Here is an 11,745-nt window from a genome sequence, read left to right as displayed (position 1 = left end):
ATGCAACTCCAACCTAATTTGTTTGTCCGGGGTTCCGACTCCGATTAATATGGATAAATTGCATTGCACCATATTTGCCATGCCATGCATACCATCTCGTACATGCTGGATCTTCTTTATCCGTAGTAGTAAGACTTGCATGCGTTGTTTTCCCAGCATTTGCTTCTTCCCGGATAGGATCACGAAGTGTTGATGTGAGATACGACGAGTTCTCCGACAAGTTCTTCTGCAACTTTTCACAGGCGAGCCCACCTCCTTCACCTATTTTATATTTTGCTCTCTCTCGCACTGCTATCCTTATGTTGCGATTCTTTATCGAGTCATGTGTCCTATTCCACTTGTTACCATAATAATCCTATATGTATCATTCCTTACCCATAGCCGTTGCTTGATGTTTGAGCCTTGCGAGTCGTAGGCGTGTTTAGGCTCGTTGTTTATCTCGATCCGTTATCGGGATATGTTGGGTTGTTGGGAGGTTATCACATGCTATATCGGTTGTTGGAGATACACATGCTTTATTTAATTGTTAACAACTAAAATTGTAAGCGGAGGCATCCGTGAGCCCCTTTGCGAAAGCATCGGAACTTTGACTTGCTAATGTCCCCTAGGACCCGAGTTCTTGTTATCTGTTCCGAGATTGAGCGCTCTACCCGTACGTGGGGGAGTGGGACCCCCATCACCCACTACCTTTCCTTGAGTCTGTTTATTGGGAGCCACAACCTTGGTTTTATTTGCCCATATGCATGATGCACGATTTACTTCCTGTTGCCTTCGGGTGTTTATTTCATCTTTGTACTCATATTGCGTGCCGACTTATCCTTGGCCGGTCGTTAGTGCCCGCCTTGGACGCCATCGCAACCTGCGGGTCCGTATCGGAGTACGGCCGAACTTCGTCACGGGTAGCTTAGTTGGGTGGCTCCCATTAAACTTTCTCTTGCATTGGGAACGGTCTTGATGTGAGACTCCACTGTAGTAAGTGGGTTCGAGCATGCGTATGGTTACATTTGGGCAACCCCGCGGGGGTGTACATCTTATCGATAAGCCGTGTCCGCGGTTATGGACGACTTGGAATTGTATGGCTTGATCATAGAACAACTTACACTTTATACATGTTGTTAATAATCTGATAATAACTTGTGTAGTAATATAGCATTACTACAACCGATACCTAATAAAACTTGTCCACCGTTGAGTGCCTTTTACATTGCCTCTTCGCTTTGTTGAAGGGGATATGTGTAATCGGCTGGGTTATGTTTGCGTAGTATTTATCTGTTACCTTGTGCGCTCTCTTATCTTCTCTGAGTAGACGGATGTTGTAGCGTGTCTCTATTGGTTATAGTTTCGCCGCCGCTAAACCTACCATATAGCCCCAGGCGATATATATATATATACTCGCTCGGCGAGCATAGCCATTTCTAGTCTCGCTAAGTACGTGCCGGAGTTCGTTCCTTGGTACTTACTCTCGCCTTTCCTTTTTCTCTTTTGCTTCCTCCCTTTTGTCGGCAACCGATGGCCCGACTTTGACGAGTACGAGATGACGATGTTAGCAAGGTTACCCTTCGGCTTGGCACGGGCGAGGGTTATGGACGCCATCGTTTATCTTCGGGACTCTTAGTCCAATTTGTATCTTGTCCGTACTCGGACGTATTCGATCTTCTGTATGATTTGGATCTTTGTATTGTCTATTTGTATCTTGACTCGTTGGAGTCGTTGTTGTAATATATATGTTTCTTGTGGGATCTATTGTAAATCTGTTGTAATGTTACCCCTCGTGTTAATTCCTCTGGCATCACGTGTGTGATTCGTCGCCCACGTCGTGTTGGAGGGCGTCTCTGAATCGATATCGTGCGGATTTCGGCGGGATCGCTGGAATCCTCATGGTACCGGTTCCGGGGGCGTCACAAGTTGGTATCAGAGCTCAGGTTGACGGTACCCCACTAGTCCAGCCTGTAGGATAACCTTGCCAACGGACGTTGTTGTGTCTAGTGCAAAACCTATTTTCAAAAGTCGTTGGATAGATCTGATTAGCTCTGATTTTTCTCCTTACCTATATTCTTTCTCCTCTTACCTTTGCGATTTTGAGTCTTCTCTCTTATCTGTGTTTCTGAGTCTTAGAACTCCACGCGTGTTGGACGGTCTTTGCCCCTCACCTATTAGGTCCGATCTTCGGAGGATCCCGACGGTAGCGCATCATCAACAACAGAACAACGACTTCTTGTTAGTGGTGTCGACCGTCCTTCATGGAGCAAGAACTCTTGTTAGTGGTGTCGAGGAGATCGACACGTCCCCAGAAGATCAGATAGTTCACCTCTCTTTCCCCCGTACCTAGACGTGGGATCTCGGGACGCGATCCCTTGTTAGTGGTGTCGATTGTAACGGCCCCGGGTAGCACCCTATTAGATTTGTTTGTTCTTTTTCTATTATGCATCATCATGTCATCATGCATCATATCATCCATGATTTTAACAAAATAAAATTATTTTATAAACCCTAAATTATTTTGTTTTGTTTTGTTTTCCTCTCATATGGTTTCTATATATAAAACTTCCCCTTATCTTTTCTTTTAATAACACTCTAACACCAAACCTTCCTAACCAATAAAATTATTTTCAAATGTTTTCAAACTTCAAAATAAAATTTTGTGCTGCTTTGGTTTGGTTTGAAATGGTTTTCAAAATCTGGTTTTAAAACAAAGAAAGAAAAAGGTTTGAAAATCTCCCTTGGGCTCCCTCTCTCCCTAGCCCATTTCCTTCCCTCCACCTCTCCAATCCGGCGGCCCATCTTCCTTCCTTCTTCAGCCTGAGGCGGCCCAGCCCACTGAGCCCGCATACCCCTTCGCTAGGAGAAAGATCTCCTGTCGCTTTCTTCTTCACGCACGGTGGCGTGACCACCACCGCACATGGTTGCCTCACCCACCTGCTCCCTCTCCCCTTTTATTCCCCTTCCCCAAAGCAGCAAACCCTAGCCCTATCTCCCATCCATCCCGCCGCCACCTACCTCCCTCCACCCTTTCTCTCTTCTCTTCTCTGTGAGAAAACGAACAGGAGAAAATCATACTTCCACCATCCTCTTCACCATGGCGCCGCCACTACAGACCCTCCCCCGCCGTTCTGAGGGCATCGGCAGATGCGCCTCGTCGTCCTCTATCTCCTGGTGCGCGGAATCGTCCCGAGAGGCCCCGAGTTGAGCGCAAGGTCGCCGATTCTTCGTGCCAGACTCCAAGCTTCTTCCCCGATTCCGGCCGCCCTCGTCCTTCTCCGGCCAAACCAAGCACATCCACGATTTCCCCGTATCCAGGCGCACCCCCGACGCCTCGCGCTCGTGCTGTTTCGTCCGCAGCCATCAAGTTCTTCTCCGACCAGGATCTTCCGCCATGGACGCCATGCCCGAGCTCCGCCTCTCTCTGCTTCTAGTAGTCGGGCGACCCACAACCATCACCATCCGATCAGGCAGCGCAGTGGTAACATCCTGGTTTTGCTATCCCATGAGATCTCAAGATCAAATCTCCACGGTGGTCAATTAAATCCCTTTCTTTCCTCTTTTTCGTTCAGATCCCGCAGGCACAAATGGTTTACCTTGCGTGGGAGACCTTCCAAACCAGCAACAACATGTAGCTGAGCTGGTTCGTTCCATAGCCCAGTTCCGGGAGGTCTTGGGTTCTATTCCAGCCAGATGCGTTTTAAGCCCATCTTTTTGTTCTGTTTATGCCAGATCTGCTAGATCTTCTGCAGATGGGCCTCAGCCCACTCGTCGTGAGCATCTTCATCGCCCAGAGCGCGGTGGGCCGCTATCCGTCGCCGCCTCCCCTCAGGTCCAGCCCGTGTCTCTATCTGCTTCTATTCCTGTTTGCAAAATCTTCCAAAATTCATATCTTTAAATTGGTAACTCCAAATAAAATGTTCTATATATGAAAATTGATCAGCAAAATACAAGGATCATTAATATGCCATCCATTCATCTGTTTGCATCTCGCATCATGACGCGCGTTGATAGTTGTGCATGTTCACCCCACATATATGCGGAGTATTTTGGGTTTCCAACTAGGATTTCCCTGCTCTGTTTAATATTGAAGTAGCGCACCCTTGCCATGTTATGCCATGCTAACCAACACTTAAATTTATCGGTAGAAATGCAACTCCAACCTTAATTTGTTTGTACGGGGTTCCGACTCCGATTAATATGGATAAATTGCATTGCACCATATTTGCCATGCCATGCATACCATCTCGTACATGCTGGATCTTCTTTATCCGTAGTAGTAAGACTTGCATGCGTTGTTTTCCCAGCATTTGCTTCTTCCCGGATAGGATCACGAAGTGTTGATGTGAGATACGACGAGTTCTCCGACAAGTTCTTCTGCAGCTTTTCACAGGCGAGCCCACCTCCTTCACCTATTTTATATTTTGCTCTCTCTCGCACTGCTATCCTTATGTTGCGATTCTTTATCGAGTCATGTGTCCTATTCCACTTGTTACCATAATAATCCTATATGTATCATTCCTTACCCATAGCCGTTGCTTGATGTTTGAGCCTTGCGAGTCGTAGGCGTGTTTAGGCTCTGTTGTTTATCTCGATCTGTTATCGCGATATGTTGGGTTGTTGGGAGGTTATCACATGCTATATCAGTTGTTGGAGATACACATGCTTTATTTAATTGTTAACAACTAAAATTGTAAGCGAGAGGCATCCGTGAGCCCCTTTGCGAAAGCATCGGAACTTTGACTTGCTAATGTCCCCTAGGACCCGAGTTCTTGTTATACGTTCAGAGATTGAGCGCTCTACCCGTACGTGGGGGAGTGGGACCCCCATCACCCACTACCTTTCCTTGAGTCTGTTTATTGGGAGCCACAACCTTGGTTTCATTTGCCCATATGCATGATGCACGATTTACTTCCTGTTGCCTTCGGGTGTTTATTTCTGTACTGTACTCATATTGCGTGCCGACTTATCCTTGGCCGGTCGTTAGTGCCCGCCTTGGATGCCATCGCAACCTCTGGGTCCGTATCGGAGTACGGCCGAACTTCGTCATGGGTAGCTTAGTTGGGTGGCTCCCATTAAACTTTCTCTTGCATTGGGAACGGTCTTGATGTGAGACTCCACCTGTAGTAAGTGGGTTCGAGCATGCGTATGGTTACATTTGGGCAACCCTGCAGGGTGTACATCTTATCGATAAGCCGTGTCCGCGGTTATGGACGACTTGGAATTGTATGGCTTGATCATAGAACAACTTACACTTTATACATGTTGTTAATAATCTGATAATAACTTGTGTAGTAATATAGCATTACTACAACCGATACCTAATAAAACTTGTCCACCGTTGAGTGCCTTTTACATTGCCTCTTCGCTTTGTTGAAGGGGATATGTGTAATCGGTCGGGTTATGTTTGCGTAGTATTTATCTGTTACCTTGTGCGCTCTCTTATCTTCTCTGAGTAGACGGATGTTGTAGCGTGTCTCTATTGGTTATAGTTTCGCCGCCGCTAAACCTACCATATAGCCCCAGGCGATATATATATATATACTCGCTCGGCGAGCATAGCCATTTCTAGTCTCGCTAAGTACGTGCCGGAGTTCGTTCCTTGGTACTTACTCTCGCCTTTCCTTTTTTTCTTTTGCTTCCTCCCTTTTGTCGGCAACCGATGGCCCGACTTTGACAGGTACGAGATGACGACGTTAGCAAGGTTTCCCTTCCGGCTTGGCCTGGGCAGGGTTATGGACGCCATCGTTTATCTTCAGGACTCTTAGTCCAATTTTTATCTTGTCCGTACTTGGACGTATTTGATCTTCTGTATGATTCGGATCTTTGTATTGTCTATTTGTATCTTGACTCGTTGGAGTCGTTGTTGTAATATATATGTATCTTGTGGGCTCTATTGTAATCCTGTTGTAATGTTACCACTCGTGTTAATGCCTCTGGCATCACGTGTGTGATTCGTCGCCCACGTCGTGTCGGAGGGCGTCTCTGAATCGATATCGTGCGGATTTCGGCGGGATCGTTGGAATCCTCATGGTACCGGTTCCGGGGGCGTCACATTAATCAACCCGCATCCCCTGCTTCTAACCATCTTTTTGATGACCCCCTGAACCTCTGTAAAACTAACCCGGGGTCCTTCCCCCTTTCGAAAATTAAAACAGATGCTTCCTAGAGCTGCATGTCTATGAAGCTGGCCATAGGTCGTCAGTAAAAACTTTTCCCTTGAATTTCTTTGTAAAATTCTGTACCAAGTGTCGCATACATTCCCTATGCTCCACTCCAGGGAATACTGCTTCTACCGCACTCTTCAAACCTTTGCAAGCGTCCGTGTGGATAACAAGTCTCGGTGGATGACCTATAAGGTCGCGTAAATTCTGCGAAAACCAAGTCCAACTTTCCTCTGACTCAACCTCCAAAACTCCATAAGCAACAGGGAACATCCAATTATGTCCATCAACTACAGTAGCAGCAACTAGCTGTCCTTTAAACCTGCTATGAAGAGCTGTTGCATCCACGGCCAAATAAGGCCTGCAACCGTCCAAAAAGCCTTTCCGGCAAGCTTTGAAACAAACAAAAGCCCTTATAAAACATTCCTTGTGTATTACCTTCCCGCTTTTCAATTTGTAGGGAACTGTATGCTTGTCTATCGCTACAACACTGCCTGGACTAGCCATCTCCACTTTAGCTTTGAAAGTGTAAAGCAACTGAAAGCTTTCATTCCATGGACCATTGATCTTGTCAAGAGCCATTTCGTTTGCATAGAACATCCTCATGTAAGGTACTTTCATTTTATACTTCTCAACCACCTTTTCTAGAGTCTTCGTTGGACCAAGTGAAGGAGTTTCTCTCAGCCAATCTAGGATTATATCTGCCAACCACCTAGTCTTCGCTATCTTTGTTTTCAGCTCTGGCTCTCCCCCTGGAGGTGGACACCTATGGAACTCCTTATTCTTCTTTATCTGAAACATAATGATAAGGGATGTCATTAGTAGATAACAAATTTTACACCGTGATCTAAAATACACAACTGGTTGGCGTAGTACCTGAACCAAGCTGCTTCTGCGCATTGTGGATGCATGCAACCTCCACTTACACCTCCTGTATGGGCATTTAACTGTGTACCTACCTGGCTCACTTTTAATAACCTCATAATTATTCTTAGAGAAAATGTGATATGTAGTAATTGCATTACGGTAGTCCATCATCGTTTGAAACATGGTGCCTTCTGCAAGCTGAGGATCCTCCCTGTTCCACTCAATTGTTGGCAAGTATTCACCTTCGTAATCGGCTAAAACGAGGCTGTCATTGTTCTCATTCTTCTCTTCATCATCAGTGTCATCAAATCTGGCACCAAAAGCAATATCTTCCATGTATTGATCCTCCATTGCACGCTTCTTGCATCGATCTACCAATTCGGAAACATCAACTCATCCTCATCATCTTGAGGAGGCCGATCCTCAATGTCCGCATCGTCCTCCACATCGGCCGTACGAACGATCGGCTACCACTAGCACCGGGGACGGATGGTGCTCGCTCGTGGACCTACAAGGAGCGCCGCGGCTACACTATTAGCGAGAGGCAGCGGCGGTAAAGAGACATGATGCCCGACCACCGATGATGCCCCAGCACCAGAGAGAGATGATGCCCGACCCATGTCCACATGGATACCAATTTTACCGAACCGGCAAGAAGCATTCAAAGCAAAAAAGAATTCCCAGATCATCGTCGGAAATTAGTGGAACAAATCTTCCCTCCGTGCTGTGGAAATATTCGAAATGAACTGCGTCGCCAGAGCTCCAGCTGTACTTAGCACATATGTTAGCTTTCAAATCCCTCAACGAGATGGTGGTTGCAACCAACGCAGGGAAGTAAAACCCATTCTTATAGCTTTTAGAATCACGCGTAAAGCTAGAATCCAGCCTAACCACCAGCCGAAAAACCAGCGCTGGTTCAATCCTATTCGAAAAGCAATGCAGTTAGTTGAGCAACAACGATTGGCGCTCAAAAACTGCCTACTGTTAATTCACATAGGCAGACGATGCTTACCCAGATGGAATCCATGTGTTAGATCCCTCCGATTCCCAATCTTCTCCAAGGCTGACGGGAAGAGGCGGCACACCAGATGGACATACAAACTCCGCGACAAGGGTAGATCTAGATCTGGTGGAGGCGGAGACCTCTCCGCCTCCCGGGGGTGGTGGTGGGGGCGGGGGCGGCTCGGCGGCGGACGACGCCATAAGGTAGGAGGGTAGGACGGCGTGGCGGCGGAGGGGCGGTGTGTGAGCTCCTCCGAGTCTCGGGCGGAGTGGAAAGCTTTGGGTGAGCTCCTCCGGTCCAACGGTCAACACAGTTCAAAAGAAACGGTCAATTCAACACCAACGCGGCTCCCTAGCCGTCACCGGTAACGGTGAAGGCCTCTGACCAGACGGCAACCCTCCCGTCTGAGCGTCTGCGAGGGGTTTCGAACTAGAGGGAGGGGAAAACTGAGGAAAACTAAGGGGCTGGGGAAAACTGAGTACAACTAACGAACCAGGGGCACGAAAATAGAAATCCCTATAGTATATGTTAGACATGTTTTATTTTACTTTAATTTACTGTGATATGCTGCGGTAGATTCAATGTGAAGTCTGATGATTTGTATTATACCTAGCTACATGGAGCTCAACATTTTGAAATATTCATAGATTTGTAAGTGTAAATGTGATATATCCCAGATGTAGTCAATGCTATCTTGTACGATTTTGTAAAATCTCAGGGAAAAATACATTTTATTTTAGAAAGTGTAAAAGTGACCAATTTTTTTGATCTGATTGTAGCGAACACAAGTGCAGATGGTCAAACCCCAAAAACTTCTCATATTCATTGTTACATGGTCGAGATATAAAGGTATTTTACGCACTGGTTTAATACTCAACTGCTTACATCCATGTTTGTTTGCAGTTTTTTTTTACACCTCTTAATGCTCCCTCCGATCCATTTTTTTTTTGAGATACACAGTACAAACACAGACGCTCTCATATAGATGTATCTAGACACATATTAGTTGTAGAGACATCCATTTTATCATCAAGTAATGAGGATCAGATGGAGTATCGTTTTCATTTTACCAAAAGAAATGGATATACTGTATAGTACAACGTAGCCTGAGGCCCTGAGCTCTGAATGCAATTTCTGTGTGCACACTGAATGGATCATAATCCACACGAGATGTCTCACTAGTATGTAGGTCCGGACCCCACCAGATACTGATAAAGCCCAGTGACCCGCCGGGTGAAGTTTTCTGTGTGGATTCCTGCTTACCTGGCTTCGTTCCTCCAAGAAACGCGCATTTTTTGACCAGGGGGACACGCGCATTTATTCCCTTGCTGATGTATCATTCTCAGTTTCTCACAGCCCCCTCATGTACAGATCTCCCCAGATCCTCGCCGTCCATCTCCCCTGAGTCCTCTCCCTACACCACTGGCGTCCACCACCGCTCGGACTACGCGGCTTGGACTCCGTCCTCTACAGATGCGGCAACGTCGCATCTAAAAACTCTACTAAAGCGGTGCGACATCCCCGATTCTCTCAGTCCATGGCTGCAATGGTGGTATGTTTCCCCCGAATCACTAGCGTTGCCGGTCACATCTTTATTATATCTAAGCTGTATTGCCGGTTGCTTAGCATTGTTTGATATAGAGTATTTCTCTCATCCAGTGTATATATTAATCCTCTGGTAAAGACTCGGGCTACACATGCACGCATGCTAGCTAGGTTGGGACTGGATCTAATGTGTGCAATAATAATCGTTCAAATATGATATTGGTCAATCCACGGCCGATAATCACATATGAGGACACCGAGCATGCATGTCTGGCTTGTGGACTCTTTAGGCCGACGCTGATTTTGTTTTGCTTGGTCAATGCATGACGGGCGGATGATGAGCTGCAGGATGCATTACTCGATGCTAGACCTAGCCGACAAGCATGCATGGCTCATGCTAGCTTGATTTCTATTCTCTTAGCTACTATTTATATCGATTTGGCTTCGCGATACAATGATACACTATGCTCTGAATAATTTGATGATACAAGGTTGTACATATCGGCCTAGCTAGATTCGAAGCTTATTGTCGATCTGTGTGTTTGATAAGAACAATGATCCGCTGACTTTGCTAGGTGCCTTTGATTATGCATTTGCTTGGAATTACGGTCAGAAGCTAGAGGCATTATTTAATTGAGGCCTCTTTTTTGCAGTGTTCAAACAAGAAGCTCAAGCTTGGAGAGAGCTTATCATGGAAGGAGACATCGGTAGAGCCAGCCCCAGTGTGCAAGGTGTTTAGGCGCATCGATGAGGAGAATACCGCTGACAGCTTCTGCAAGGTACTATGTACATCGGAGTTAGAGGTGATTACAATCCCCAGTCGTGTTCTACCCTGGTTTTACGGTGGGTGTCCAGAGTCCATCAACCTGAAGATGTCCACTGCATACACCTGGATTGTGGACCTGAAGCAACAAGATGGCAATGTTTTAATGGACGCGGGATGGCCAGAGTTTGTCAAAGCACATGACTTGATGGTAGGATACCTCCTGACCTTCAAGAAGCTTAACACCAAATCATTGCAGGTGCTCATATTTGGTTACAATTGTTGTGAGAAGGTTATATGGTGTTCAGGTTATCACCCATCGTTGGGGCAACAAAATGAATCACAATTGTATTAAGTTGTCTTACAAATGTTCTGTAGAGAGAGCTGGTCTATAATAGTATACTGCTCTCTTTAATGATGCATTGTGGTGAACATGATGGTACCATTACTGGATTGTGGTCACATGTGAGGGGGTATGTTGAAATGTATAAGTGGATTACCTAGCCCTTTCCATTAGTTCGGACTTTTGGTTGCGTTGGCTAGTGCATGAAGCTTGACATGGTATCAGAGCCCAGGGTCTCGAGTTCGAGACCTGGCTTTCGTAATTTATCCTAAAAATTGGTGTTTCCCTCCGTTGCCCTCCTCGGAGTCCACGTATATGCCTCTTGAGCTATACCTCTGAGTCTCCTTGTGTTGACCTCTTCCCTTCTTCCGGTCACACGTGAGGAGGGGTGTTGAGATGTATAAGTGGATTGCCTAGCCCTTTCCATCAGTTTGGACTTTTGGTTGCGTTGGCTAGTGCATGAAGCTTGACAAACCTTATTTATGTGTACAACTCTCTAGTTGTACTATTAATTATTATGTGCTTATGTTGGCTGGATTGTGATGAACATGAGATGTTATGTTGTTTCCGTAAAGAAAAAAAACGTGATGTTTATTCGAATCCTACGCTGGATATGTTTTGCACAAACTAGTGAAGTGCCCGCTGATACGTCCCCGACGTATCCATAATTTCTGTCGTTCCATGCTTGTTTTATGACAATACTTACATGTTTTGCTTGCACTTTATAATGTTTTTATGCGTTTTCCGGAACTAACCTATTAACAAGATGCCACGGTGCCGGTTCTGTTTTACTGCTGTTTTTGGTTCCGAGAAAGGCTGTTCGGGCAATATTCTCGGAATTGGACGAAATCAACGCCAAACCTCCTATTTTTCCCGGAAGGCTCCGAACACCGAAGAAGAGTCGGAGAGGGGCCGGAGGGCCACCACACCATAAGGCGGCGCGGCCTGGCTCGGGCCGCGCCGGCCTATGGTGGGGAGCCCCAGTGCCCCCTGCGCCGCCTCTTCGCCTATAAAATCCCTTTCGACCTAAAAACACCGTACCACTTGACGAAACTCCGAGAAAGACTCCGGGGCGCCGCCA

The 11,745-nt window shown here is 46.3% G+C and overlaps 1 long non-coding RNA gene across 1 annotated transcript; it reads left to right on the top strand.

Moving 5' to 3' along the window:
* Nucleotides 1-2,979: 2,979 nt before the first annotated feature.
* On the top strand, nucleotides 2,980-4,333 carry LOC124687696. Its single transcript, XR_006998281.1, has 4 exons — nucleotides 2,980-3,460; nucleotides 3,552-3,622; nucleotides 3,712-3,811; nucleotides 4,287-4,333. It is a non-coding gene; the product is annotated as an uncharacterized LOC124687696 (long non-coding RNA).
* Nucleotides 4,334-11,745: the final 7,412 nt, after the last annotated feature.

Source organism: Lolium rigidum, chromosome 2 (genome assembly GCF_022539505.1).
Source record: "Lolium rigidum isolate FL_2022 chromosome 2, APGP_CSIRO_Lrig_0.1, whole genome shotgun sequence".
Classification (NCBI taxonomy): Eukaryota; Viridiplantae; Streptophyta; class Magnoliopsida; order Poales; family Poaceae; genus Lolium; species Lolium rigidum.
Note: the sequence above shows the minus strand (reverse complement) of the source record. Positions and strands in the feature narration are given on the sequence as shown.